The sequence below is a fragment of the Ambystoma mexicanum genome, chromosome 6q (genome assembly GCF_040938575.1).
Source record: "Ambystoma mexicanum isolate Mex_15411 chromosome 6q, UKY_AmexF1_1, whole genome shotgun sequence".
NCBI lineage: Eukaryota > Metazoa > Chordata > Amphibia > Caudata > Ambystomatidae > Ambystoma > Ambystoma mexicanum.
The window spans coordinates 441,927,884-441,940,840 of NC_090937.1; the positions used below are offsets into that span (position 1 = coordinate 441,927,884).

The 12,957-nt window shown below is 47.6% G+C and overlaps 1 protein-coding gene across 1 annotated transcript in view; it reads left to right on the forward strand.

Moving 5' to 3' along the window:
* LOC138516091 (RNA exonuclease 1 homolog) overlaps positions 1 to 12,957 on the forward strand; it is a 2,454,886-nt gene that overhangs the window by 470,249 nt on the left and 1,971,680 nt on the right. The gene's annotated exons all lie outside the window — the stretch shown is intronic.

The following is a 12,957-nucleotide window of genomic DNA, read 5'->3' on the forward strand; positions in this document are numbered from 1 at the left end:
CTGATCCTAACGGACAACACGGTGGCCTTGCACTACCTCAACAAAAAGGGAGGGGGCAGGGTCACTTCCTCTGTGCAGGGAGGCGATGCAGCTCGAGTTCTGGGCCATCCAGCAGGAAGTTTCGATCTCGGCTGTTCACCTGGCCGGAGACGACAACGAGACGGCGGACGCTCTGAGCAGGCAGAGCACGATCGCTCAAGAGTGGGAGCTGGCTCAGGAGATTCTCCTGGAGATCTTCGCCCTTTGTGGGACCCCTCAAGTGGATCTCTTCGCCTCCAGTGTCAACCGGAAGTGCGAAAGGTTCTGCTCACGGGAATTTCCTCCAAAAGGAGCCTTAGGAGACGCGTTCGGGGTGGAGTGGTCATTCCCATTGCTGTATGCGTTTCCTCCAGTCCCCGTCATTCCGCAAGTACTGCGGAGGTTACCGAGGTTCGGTTCCCTGATGATCCTCATTGCTCCGGCGTGGTCCCGGAGGACGTGGTACCCGGACCTTCTCGACTTGTCCATCTGCCCTCCACGTCGTCTTCCCTACCGAGACGATCTGCTCTCACGGGAGGGGGGGGTCAGGTTCTCCATCCAGAGGTCAGATCCCTCAACCTTCACGCTTGGCTTCTGAAAGGTTGAGGTATAAGGATTGGGACCCCCCTGAAGACGTGTTGGAGGTGTTGCTCTCGGCCAGATGGCTGGCAACAAAGTCTCTGTACCGTTGCCGTTGGAGAAAGTTCTGCAACTGGTGCAGAGTTAAGAATGTGGATCCTTTTGAATGTGACATTCCCATGGTTCTGACTTTTTTGCTTTCTTTGGCCCACAGGGGCTTGCAAGTGGGTACCATTAAAGGTTACCTGACGGCGCTGTCCATATTTAAGCGCTCGTCTGAAGAATGTTCGTATTTTAAGATTCCTTTAATTTCTCAGTTTTTGAAAGGGCTCACTAATGTGTTCCCTCCGTCATCTTTTCTGGTGCCCGGTTGGGATTTGAACCTTGTTCTTAACTTTCTTATGGGTGCTCCGTTTGATCCTTTGCATTCTTGCCCTTTGAGACTCTTGACTCTTAAAACTGTGTTTTTGGTTGCGGTTACTTCCGCTCGCAGAGTGAGTGAGTTACAGGCACTTTCAGTTAAGCCACCCTTCACTGTGTTTCATAAGGACAGGGTCGTCCTTCGAGTTCGTCCTTCCTTTCTTCCAAAGGTGGTTTCGGAATTTCATTTGGGCCAGAAGGTTGTTCTTCCGGCATTCTATCCTCCGCATCCTCGTAAGGAAGAGGAGAGGCTCCATAGGCTTGATCCTAGGAGAGCGTTGAGCTTTTATATTTCACGCATGTCCCGGGTCAGAGTGGACGATCAACTCTTCATTGGTTATGCTATAAAGCGTTTGGGACAAGCTGTGACGAAACAGACTTTGTCTCGTTGGATTATTTTGGCTATCTCTGAGTGTTACCGCTTGGCGGGTAAGGACCCACCGACTGGCTTGCGGGCCCATTCTACCAGGGGTATGGCTGCATCTACTGCCCTACAGAGGGGTGTTCCTATTTGTTACATCTGTGATGCAGCCACCTGGGCTTCTGTTCATACTTTTGTACGTCACTACTCCCTCGATTCCATCCGAGGACAGGATCTGGCCTTTGGCAAGGCAGTCCGTCCTTTATTCCGCAATTTGATTGGGCATGCTAAATTTGTGTTCTAAATTCTTTTCCCACCTCCTTGCTTTGGTACTGCTTTGGGAGTCTGTCGAAGATATGGAATACGTCGAAGGACCCAATCCCCTCGAAGAACGAGTTACTCTCTTACCTGGTAACGTTCTTTCGATGGGATGGTCCGACAACGTATTCCATATCGCTCCCTCCCTACCTTCCCCGCTGCAGAATTTCTTATGCGATTGCAGTTTACGTTTCCGCAAGGCCTTGTGTGTCTGACTGGCAGAAGACTGGTGTCACACGTTCTGGGGAAAAAACTACAACTGAGGCTACGGGCGTCGTGTGTCCTACTTATCACATCGGGTGACGTCGGCCGTCGGAGGAGGTCCTCGGGGACGGCGCATCGACGTCATCGACGCAGGACTCGGACGCCGAAAATTTCGCCGAAGCAGCACAGCTGTGGTGATTACTGTCAAAGATATGGAATATGTCGTCGGACCATCCCATCGAAAGAACGTTACCAGGTAAGAGAGTAACTTGTTCTTCTGTCTCATTACCATAATTTGGTAGGTTAATAGTTTTCATTGCTTTGAACAGCTACTTTGGAAAAGTATTCTAGAGTCTAGTCATTTTGAGTTCCTTTTTGTTTTGGTTTTCAGATTCCAATCATAGGTAGTTGTTTACCATGAAGAGCCTGTGCACCTCCAAAAGACTTATCTGTAACCGTCTCTATAGAGCCAGCAGCTCCAGCCGCAGCCAGAGCAGTGTGACATCACGCCCCTAGGGTCATTGGGATGCAGCCTGGACTGCATTCTTTATCCAAACAGTGCCGGCAATAGTTTGTAAACGTGCATTACTACAAAAACCAAACCTTCCACAAAGTATTGTAGCAAAAAAGTGGGAAATGAATCCATGTACTGTGGCAAACCAGAAGGACTCGAACTAAGATGTACCATGATGTTTATTGAAATAGAAAACGCTATCTAGCCCTATTGGCTTACTGGCCCTACCAGTTAAGAAAAAATAACAAAAAAGGGAGGCGTAGCAATAGCCGCTGTCTTTGGCTTCTGCCTGGCCCAATCACTTGGATTCCTTTTTCAAGGGTGTTTACAAGTTTCAATATCTCGCAACACACTTCACAACCTCTCTGCAGGTTCTGTATGACAAATCTTACTTGCATATTATTCCCTCTTTCCAGGAAGAAAAGATTTCCTTATTCTAATTCCACCAGTTCGGACTTGGTACTTACCAATGTTCTTGTTTCGAACTTAAGGATTGGATCCCTCCAGGGTCTCTTGTTCTGTTCATTTTATTTTGTGATTCTTGGGCTTCCCAAAGCCCTCCAGCCCTCTGATCTCCTTGTGTTAGCTGGACTTTTGGTAGGGTGTCTTCCCTCTCTGGTTTATTAGGTTCCCATAACCCTTGTGACTTTCCCAGCCTCGAATATCACTATTTGCCTCTCTCAATGCCATTACCTCTTTGGGAACATTCGCCTTCCTTCCACTGCTCGGCAGCTAATGCACTCCTCGCCCGAAGCTCGGAGGTCTAGTGTCTCTGCTGCAGTCTGGTCCCGGCATCCGTTTACAGACCCCTGGCCCGCCATTGCTGCTTTACGACTTATGGTCACTTTCTGTCTTCTCATTCTTGATCTCGGGTTCTTTTGCCGGTTAGGACTCCAGCCTTCAGACTTCTTGGGTGCGATTTGTTGGCTCGCCATAAGACTGCTGGCTCAGCGGGCTGGCATGTCTCTGCCCCTCCAGGACATCTTCACGTCAGACCTTTCTGCGTAGGATTCACTCTCCTCCATGCAAGGCTCCTCTTGGTTTTATGTATGCCATCACAAACAAAAAGGGTATGTCATTCTTCTTTGTGGTGTTCATGCGGGATCGAGCATTACCTGAAGCCAAAGAGATTTAATGAGATTCATTCGGTAAATCCAAAACCAGGTTAAGCCTTTCCGATTCCCATGTCGGCAGATAATGTGTTCTGGACAGGGAGTTCCTTGCAGGAATGAGGTCCTTGTCACCAAGAGGAGTCTCTCCCAGTGAGGTCCCACTTGCCGAGGGAGGGTCTTGCTGAGCGGGCTCACCTCCCTAGCCTTAAAGGGGGTGGCTGCCCTCTGGGGAGAAGGAACACATTGTCCAGATTTGTCAGATTACCAAGAAGAATAGAAACATCAGACTTTTTTTAAAAAACTTTTTTTATTTTTTTTATTGTAGGTCATTACAGATTCAACACATTGCACATAGCATACATTAATACACATAATTCACATGTCAGTGGACACATACTACGTCATTTACAATCTCATTGCATAGGAGTGTCATCATCTGAGGCCATTTCACAAAGGTACATCCTGAATGGGGCCCATATGTCCTTAGGGCGGCAGCACAATGTCACTGTCATTGTGTACTGCTCCTCACATTCGTTTACATAAGCCAAATCTCGAAGGAAATGTTCAATTTTGGGGGCAAAAGCACTTGTCCAGCATTTCAATATGCATCTTTTTGCCACAACGCACGAGATATTAAATAATCTCCTCGTCTTTTCATTTTGTTTACCTTTGTCTCTGGATAGATATTTCTCCGGTGCCATGTTTGCTGGTATCTGCGTGATACCCTCAAGTATTTCTGCCACTTCTTTCCAAAATGCAGTGATTGGGAAGCATTCCCAGTACATGTGGTACGATCCTGCCTGAGTAGTTTTACATTTTGGGCATTCTCCCGAGTGGGCCGAAGAGAACCTAGCCATCTTCGCGGGGGTATAGTGTAGCCTATTTAGGATCTTGAACTGGACAAGTCGCAGCCCTGCGTTCATGGACACTGATTTTGTGAGCATGCAGTTTTTTAACCATTTTCCGTCTGGGATGCTCGAGTTTAGGTCTTCCTCCCATTTGGTTTTGATGTGATTTTTTTTTTGTGGGGGTGTGTGTTTGTAATAGTGAGTATAGTTTGGAAACTCCCAGTCCCACTCCCGATGTGGTGGCCTGTATGCATGGGTGAGATGGTGGTTCATCAGGGAAGAGAGGCCAAAGTGCGCTGAATGCCGATTTCATCCTATGATATTCTAGTGTTTTCAGTGGGCCCCATCCTATTGCCTCCCCAAACTCCTCCCTTGTTACAAATTTCCCGTTCGGGAACATGTCACGTATTTAAATTTCTCTGTTCGGGTCCCAATGCCTTTGTATTGTTACATCCAGTGTGGGCGGTATACCGGGGTATTTCCACAATGGAACATCTGGGTCATATGGAGTTTCTATGTTTAGCTTTTTGTACAGTGTCGTCCATGCGCGCACCATGGTTCCCACTGGATCGTAAGGACAGGAGTCTCTATATTGGGAATAAAACGTAACGGAACGGAGGTCTATCGGATGGGCAGCAAACTTTTCGAGCCATATGTGAGGTGAACGGTCTTCAGGGTCATACCAGTGTTTCGCAAATTGTGCTTGCGCCGCTAAGTAGTATAGCTCAAAGTCAGGTGCTGCTAGCCCTCCTGTACCGTAGGGCTCAGTGAGTTTCCCCCATTTCATCCTGGGGGTCTTCCCGTCCCACACAAAAGATAGCGCCATTGTTCTTATTTTATCGAAGTTCCTGCCCGGCCAGATTGGTATATTAACAAACAAATAGAGTAACTTGGGGAGGACTACCATTTTAAGGATGGAAACCCGGCCATCTAGAGATATGGGAAGCCTGGCCCATGTCTGAAACTTTACTTTCAGTGTCTGAATTATGGATTCAAAGTTCTCAGTATACTTGGTTTGTGTGTCACGGGATACCATTATACCTAAGTATCGCATGTGTCCGGTTGTCCATTTAAGATTTTCAGTGGACCGTGGACAAGCGGTATGCGGTGTCAGAGGTAGTATCTCCGATTTCCCATTGTTTATTTCATAGCCCGAGTAGTCGGCGAACTTGTATATGTCTTGCATTAGGGGTGCTAGGTTAGCATCAGGGTCCCGGACGTAGAGTAATGTATTGTCCGCATAGAGCGAAATCGATTGGGGTGGGCCTGACATTCTTATCCCTCTATCCCCGTGTTTTAGTCTGACCATTATAGCCATAGGTTCATTCGTTTTTTTTTGTTTTTTTACAATTTTATTGCATTTTCAACCAACAAAACCAATACAAACCAAATACGCAGTGCAAATATCAATAATACAATTTCTCATTGTTCATTAGTTTGATCACTGCTCCCCTTATCCCACCCCCTCTTACAAGCCTATTAATCCTATTCACTCTGTATCTGCACCGCGTGGTGGGGTCTGATTTCCAGTGGATTCCGTCCGATCTGGTGCCGTTCCAAACAGTTCCGCTACCAACAATTTCCATGCCATCAGGGTTCCCACCTCTTCTTCTCCCACTATGTTACTTGCCTCCTGCCATACCATAGTCTCCGCCTCCGCCCACTTCTGCAACTCATTCCACCACATCTCCACCCGTGGCCTAAGACAAGCCTTCCAACCCATGGCAATCCTCCTTTTTTGCGAGCACATATGCTAAATCCTTCAGTTTGTTGACATGCTTCAGTTTCTGCGACCTGGGGAACCCCCCCAGTAAGCAGGCCCATGCTGAGTCTATAACAATAGTGACCCCTTTTTTCAGCTAGTTTCACCTCTGCTTCGCTCCAGAAGCAATCGATCACCGGAAAGGACCAGAACATGTGCACCCTGTTCTTCATCACATTTGGGACATGCTCGTCTACCGTCATTTTTGAACCTTGATATCTTCAGGGATGTCATGTAAGCCCTGTGCGTAATATATAATTGTATCTGTTTCAACCTAGCATTTCTTGACACCTTTTAATGGTACCACAGGGCACGTTCCCACATCCCATCCTCTATCAGGGCTCCAACCTCAGCTTGCCAGTCTAATCTTAGTTGCGTTAGTTCTTTCCCAATCTTGGACATCATTTCGTACAATCTAGAAAGCTCATGTCCCCCCTCCGTTATGTCATATATCATGTCTACGGTAGCATCTGGCTCTTCTTCGAGTGCCGTTTCAGGCCAAGTTTTCTTGATTTCCCGCACCAATCTATGGTATGTAATATACTGACCCACATGTAGCCCTACTGCCTCACCCAACTCTTCAAAATTTATGATGGTCCCCTCCCGCCAGACATCTCCCTTAGTTACCAACCCCACCGATTCCCAGTGGTTCCTAATTGTCATTCGTAGCTGCACATCTCCTCCAGCTAACGCCACCAGCGGTATCTGTGGGGAGCATGGGACTGGGTTTTCCATCAACCGGCATGCTCAGCGCTAGGTCCTCCACCCAAGCATCATTATCTCAGGGCGCGCTTTCATTTCTGACTTGGGCAACCAAATCATTTCTTTTAAATAAAATGGAGCACAATCTGCCCTAAATAACCTGGATTCTGGTGTCGCTTCGTCCGAGAGCCATTTAGCTATATATTGCAGTTGGCTCGCTACATAGTAGACCTCATAGTTAGGGAGCCTTATCCCTCCTTTTTCGTAAAAGTTCTGCAACTTCCATAGTGCATAGGTTCAATAGTTAACGCAAACAATATCGGTGAGAATGGGCAACCCTGCCTGGTACCTCTGCCCAGTGTGAATAGGTCAGAGATCGTGTTCGTGAGAACTCGCGCTCCAGTTTTTTGGTGCAATAATTTAACGTATCTGACGAAATTGGGGCCCATTCCAAACCTACCAAGCACTTCGAGGAGATACACCCAGGACACAGAGTCGAACGCCTTTTCGGCATCGAGGGATATCGCCACTGCCTGCGCCTCCGGGTCTATCTGTGCCATTATTGCGAAAAATCTGCGTAAATTCAATGCAGTGGACCTAGTGGGAATGAATCCGTTCTGATCCGGATGGATCAGAGACGGCAGGTTCAGTAGCAGCCTGTTCGCTAGGACTTTGGCAAACACATTGGCGTCCACATTTATGAGCGAGAGCGGTCTGTTTGATGACATGTCTTGTGGAGGGCGGCGGGGTTTCGGTAATATTGTTATTAATGCTTCCCGCATTGACTCAGGAAGCTCATTCAGCTCAAGTGCCTCCTCCCATACTTTTATCATGATTGGGACCAACTCTTTTCCAGATTCTTTATATAGTTCCACCCCCAACCCCTCGGTTCCCGGGGCCTTCCCAAAATGCAATGCTTTTATAGTTTCTATGAGTTCTTTCTCAGTAATTGGGCTTTCCAGTGCCATTTTAGCTTCTGGTGGGAAGGTTGGGAATTCCAGGCTGTCTAGGTATGTTTGTATTTCTGGTGCCGTTTTCTTGTCGTTGTTCGAGTATAGGTTCTGGTAGAATTTCAGGAATTCGTGATATTATGGCTTGGTTCCTTGTGACCAACCCTCCCTCCATGTCATGAATGTTTGTGATCGGAGTGTGCTGGCGGTTTGCTCTGATGATGTTGGCTAGGGCTCTACCCGCCTTGTTTCCTTCCCCGTATCTGCGTGCCCTGGCTGGGGCTGCTATATATTGCAATTTTCTAGCGGCCAATTTATTGAATTCTTTTAAGAGACGATTTATTTCTGCTAGTGTCTGCGCTGTGGGTTTCACTATAGGAATTTTCCAGCTGACGAAGTTGTACCTCTAGTTCAGTTAATTCCTGCCTTACTGATTTCAACAGCCCTGTAGATTTGGAGATCAGTGTGCCCCTCACCCATACCTTAAAAGTCTCCCATATTGTAGATTATCTTTCTACTGTCCCCATGTTGTTATCAAAGAATTCTTCCATTTCTATATGTAATGCTTCTATGACATTCAGATCTTTTAGTATATTCACAGGCATTCCCCATCTCCTTTGTGGTGTTGGAACATTTCCAAATAGTAGGTCTAGGGACACTGGGGAATGATCAGATCGTGTCCGAGGGTGTATCACGCAGCCCCCAATCATGCTCCGCATGTCTTCAGACACTAGCCAATAGTCAATTCTGCATTCCGAGTCGTGTGCACTCGAATAGTATGTGTATTCCCTTGTACATGGATGTATCGCCCTCCAGGCGTCTCTGTGTCAATAGCAGCATGATCTGCTCTAATACACTGGATGCTTTGGACTGCGTTCGTTTGACTTTGGATGACCTATCCATATCCAGATCTAGCACCAGGTTAAAGTCTCCTCCTCATATTATGCTGGAGGTGTTGAGTGTTGCCAGCAACTCCAGCATATTGAGATCGAAGTCTGGGTCGTCTATATTTGGACCATATGTGTTAACTAATACAATCGTTTTTTCTGCCATTTCTCCCCACACCACCACATATCTTCCCAGAGGGTCAATTTGATTAACTTTAGATTTAAATCCCAGAGATGGATGTAGAATTATTATGACTCCTCGTGCCTGGGTGGAGTACTCTGTATGGTATCTTTGTTTGCCCCATGTGGGGATTATCATTGCATTACCGGAGCCCTGTGCATGTGTTTCTTTTAGCATAACTATATGGGGCGAGTGTCTGGTTATATATGTTCCGATTTTTCTAGTTTTGGAGGGATTATTCAAGCCTCTCACATTCCATGATAGTAATTTAATTTTCATCCCACTATTCCTGTTCGCGTTTTCAGTAATTTTGTCCATTAATCCTTGCTCTGTTGTACATGTATCGTTTAGTATGCATAGCGCAATATCCTGTTAGACCATTAACAAAACAACTTTTATAACTCTCCAACAGTTCAACCCCCAGTCCGTTCCCAGTCCATCCCTCCTGCCCACCATCCCAATCATCTGCCCCAACTTGATGATTGAACCATACAAACTTTTGGAGATCTCCTGGGGTTGCCATGCTGCTGCTGAATGGCCATCAGTTCCAGGCTCACGTCCTGGCGTTCTCAGTCGTTTGTGGTGCACCTCCGCTTATCACTGTTTCCTTCTGTTACATCTTCGTAGATAATGTTCGCTTCAATTCCTCAAGAGGTATATGGGCTTCTATATATCCCGTCACAGCGGCAGGGTTCTCGAAGAAATGCGCTCTTCCGCCATGTTGGATTCGCATTTTAGCAGGAAATCTTAGTCCATATTACACCTGTCGTGCTCTCAGCAGCCTTTTCACTGGTTCGTAGGATCGCCGGTTGGCCTGAACTCCTGCCGAAAAGTCTGGGTATATGTGGATACGGTTTTCTTCGTAATACAGCGTGCCTTGCTCCCGGGCTTTCCTAAGAATCATGTCTCTGTCCCGGTAATTGTGGAGGCGCGCCACAATCGTGCGGGGTGGTGCCCCGTGTTTCGGCGGTGGAGCAAGTGTGCGGTGCGCTCTCTCAACCAGAAAGTGTTCGGAGAACGTTTCGGGCCCAAAGAGGGTCCTCAGGAGGGCTTCGACTTGTTGTTCCATTTCCCCTTTACCAACTTTTTCTGACACACCAACAATCCTAATGTTCCTCCTGGAACGAGATTCTAAGTCTTTACACTTGGTTTGTATTTTAAGAAAGTCATTTTTCAATTGCATTATGTCTCGATCATGGTTAGCAATAGTGTCTTCGTTAGTACTAATTCTGCCTTCTGCAATTCTGGAACTTTCCTCGTCTACCCTTGCCTTCAAGGATCCGATCGTTGAAACAATATCATCTAGTTTCACGTTTATCCCAAGGAATCCATTTTGGATGATCGTGGTTAGCCTATCAACTCTGTCTTCGTTTTCAGCTTCATTTTGGGATTTTGAGGTAGCCTGAGCTTCTGGCCCGGGTTCAGTCGTTTGGCTGTTAGCGAAAGAATCCATTGGCCCTTTCTTCCTGGTCCCCGCTCCTTTGGCCGTTTTGTCGGGCATATTGCGCTATACTTATGTCTTAGCCGCACATTCAATGTGTCTGCCGATTGGTTATTCCCCAAAAGCGATGCATATTTTTCTAGGTGAGGGCTGTGACCTCCTAATGTTTGCGATGCAAGACAGCTGCAATTCTAGTGTTCATCAAGCGGTATTTGAAACAGGTTACGTTTTACGTGTCGTATATTGTTTGTCCTTGCCCACGAAGGTAGAATCTTTGTATTTTCGGTGATCTCTCTCCTCCACCTCACGTTTCTGCCTATGAGGGGGGGGAAGTGGGGTCTTCCTTGTGTTAGTTTGTGAGTGGGTTGTGTTCTCCCACGTATTTTGAGGAGTTTTCTTCCTACCTGTTGTTACTGCAGCTTGCATAGCCCGCCTGCCACTTCCCACTGCAAGGGGTCGCGTTGCACTGCGGGAGCGTTCCAGCCTGTGACACAAGCCCAGAGTTGTTCCGTCCGCAGTGAGTGGCGGGGGGAGGGATGCGGGAGGATCGCCCGTATGAGCCCCACAGAGGTGGATTGCCATACAGCTGCTACATGTATGCCCGTTGTCCCTACCTCGCTGCTACGGTTCCACTCCCTCCGCTGGGGATTCCACGGATTGCTGGAGGAGGACACGGTTCCGTGCCCCCCTCAGTTTGCCTGCGTGCCGGGTGTAATCCGGGTTGGCAGTTGGTTAGTTTTTTGGCAGTGGATGAATAGCTCGCCAATCGCTCGTGCCCAGGCTTGCGGGTATTTCTTGAGATCTAGGTTGGTCAACCCGTCGGGCCCCGGGGCCCTGGATGATTTTAAGTTCTGGATGACTTCCAAAATGTCTTCAATGTGCGACAAGTGGATCCATGGGGTGTTAAATGTGTTATGAAATCTAGTAATACAAAATGCATAAGTTATTGATCTGCTCCGCAGATAACAGATAGTGTGCAGGGGACGGGAGTTCCTAAATTCTTAGGAACAACCACTTCTTGTCCTCCTTTTTCTTCCAACCTAGTTGCCACTGCTGAGTTTTGTTGCCCCCGCACCTCAAATTATTCCTAATCCTATCAAGGTTACTTTAAAATACCCTGATACTCTCTTTTCAAACCACAGGTGTGCCCCCTGTCCTTGCTTATTTTCTTATGTCCTCACTTCTCCCCATGGGGGGAGCCCCTTCACATTAGACGAGGGTGGTGAGGCTGCTAACAAAAAATGTCCCTGGGGGTGGTGCACAGCCGGAGGATGTAATGGGAAGAGACTCCACCTCCGGGCATAAGGACGACCATCTGGGACAGTCGGCACAACACTGTTCTTCCTAATACAAACCTACCTCTATCCTACGCTTCCTCTACTCTATTCTTTGTAGCACCTCTGTGATCTGGGACCCACATCGAGAAGCAAGGCAGCTTCCTCGTGGAAGTACTTGGCAAGATGGTGAGCCAGGTGGGCCGAACCGAATAGTGAGGGAAACCGGGGTCTGGGACCCAAATCCAGAATCGAGGTATCTTCCTTGTGATAGTACTGGGCAGGTTAGTGAACCAAGCCTGCCCACGCAGCAACTCTGGGGAATACAGGTCTGGGGCCCGCAAGCAAAGAGAAAGAAAGCAACGCCACTCTCTTCCTTATAGCAGCACTTGGCAGGCGAGTGGACCAAGTGAGCAGTGGTTGGGGAAACCTGGGTCTGAGACCCTAAACTTTGTGAACTGTGTTGCGGAGCAGCTTAAAAGGGAAGCAAAGAGCCCATAGAAGATGTCATTCTCCCAGACTGGTGACGAGCTGCAGCTAAGAGAAGGTAGTCATTCTCCTAGCTACTACAACCAGGGGAAGGGAGTCATTCCCCCTTGTTTGGTGTGACACACTTACTGATACAGTGCATTACAAGATTGGCAATCCCTTTGCCTATGAAATATCCTGTCCAGGAGAAGGTAGACATTGACACAACCTTCTAGTTTAGTAATAAGTGTAAGAGACACTTTTGGACAGACCCATTAGCATTGAGGCCGGGAAACCCCTCATAGAAATCGGGAAAGTTAGGTTTTCTTTTTCTTGGTGAATACATCTATAGCAATCACTTTGCCATCTGTGTCTGTCTCCTCCTTCTGCATACTTACAACTCTTCAAGAGCTCTGGCAGAGAGTTGATGATCCATTTTACCACACTTCTCTGAACAGCTCCTACTAGGGACTCAACACTGACCCCCTGTTTTTAGTTTCAGAACTGTTGGGGTCTTATTGTTAAAAGGTCACTTGGGACAAATCCAGGGAATTCGTCCCTTCTACCTAAAGGGGGAGCCACCCCCTTTGGGACTTTGGAGGTGAGCCCGCAACACTGAACACGTTGTAGAAGCTGGGCAAGTGGGATCCCACGGTGGGTGACCTCTTCGCCACCCTTCCCATAGGGGACAAAGAATCCCCAAATCAAGTTGGTACTCCACCTCCATTACAGAGAATCCTCACTGTTTGTTGGTTAAAATGGCTGGTGTTTTTTCTGACTGTTTTGGTGCCCTCCTTGCCTGAATGGACTCCTCTCAAGACAGAGAGGAAGATAAAGGTTCAGGAAGACCAACAAAAATGGGAAGAACAAGCCAGAAGGTGAGACGCTAAACTGCGTGCTAACGCAAGGAGGTATCGT